The sequence below is a fragment of the Cyclopterus lumpus genome, chromosome 5 (assembly GCF_009769545.1).
Source record: "Cyclopterus lumpus isolate fCycLum1 chromosome 5, fCycLum1.pri, whole genome shotgun sequence".
Taxonomy (NCBI): domain Eukaryota; kingdom Metazoa; phylum Chordata; class Actinopteri; order Perciformes; family Cyclopteridae; genus Cyclopterus; species Cyclopterus lumpus.
Window position 1 is genome coordinate 25,102,723 of NC_046970.1, and position 653 is coordinate 25,103,375.

Sequence of the window (653 nt, forward strand, 5' to 3'; positions counted from 1 at the left end):
TGGTTAACTTCACCGCCACCGTCAACCTCATTTGAACCATCTGAGAACCTTCAGTCACGTTCTCTATAATCTTAATAGTTCCTGACAGAACCAACGTGTTGGACACCAGTATGAAGAACAGGCGTGAACACCTCCGCGTCACTCAGAGAACATGTCCACGCACACAATGTGCAGATCGGGACAGATTGGAGTCGCTGTGAGAAGAGAACGTTTTTCTGGCTCCATCTCTGGTGAAAAAGACCCACCGTCCTCAGAGGAAACACACACAAAGACAATTTAATGCCTTCATCCCATTTATTTGAGTCAGAATTAAATTGACTAAAAATAGTTTCATGGGAATGCTGTGATAGATTATAATTTGAAACTCCCTGCTGCATTTAAAATTCTGCTGGCTCTGTTAATCCGAGCATATATATTTATAAATATATATACATACATATAATAGATGTATTTATTTATATATATGTATATATTTATATATATATATAAATATGTATATATAATATTTATATATACCTATATATATTTATAAATATATATACATACATATAATAGATGTATTTATTTATATATATGTATATATTTATATATATATATATATAAATATGTATATATAATATTTATATATACCTATATATATTTATAAATATATA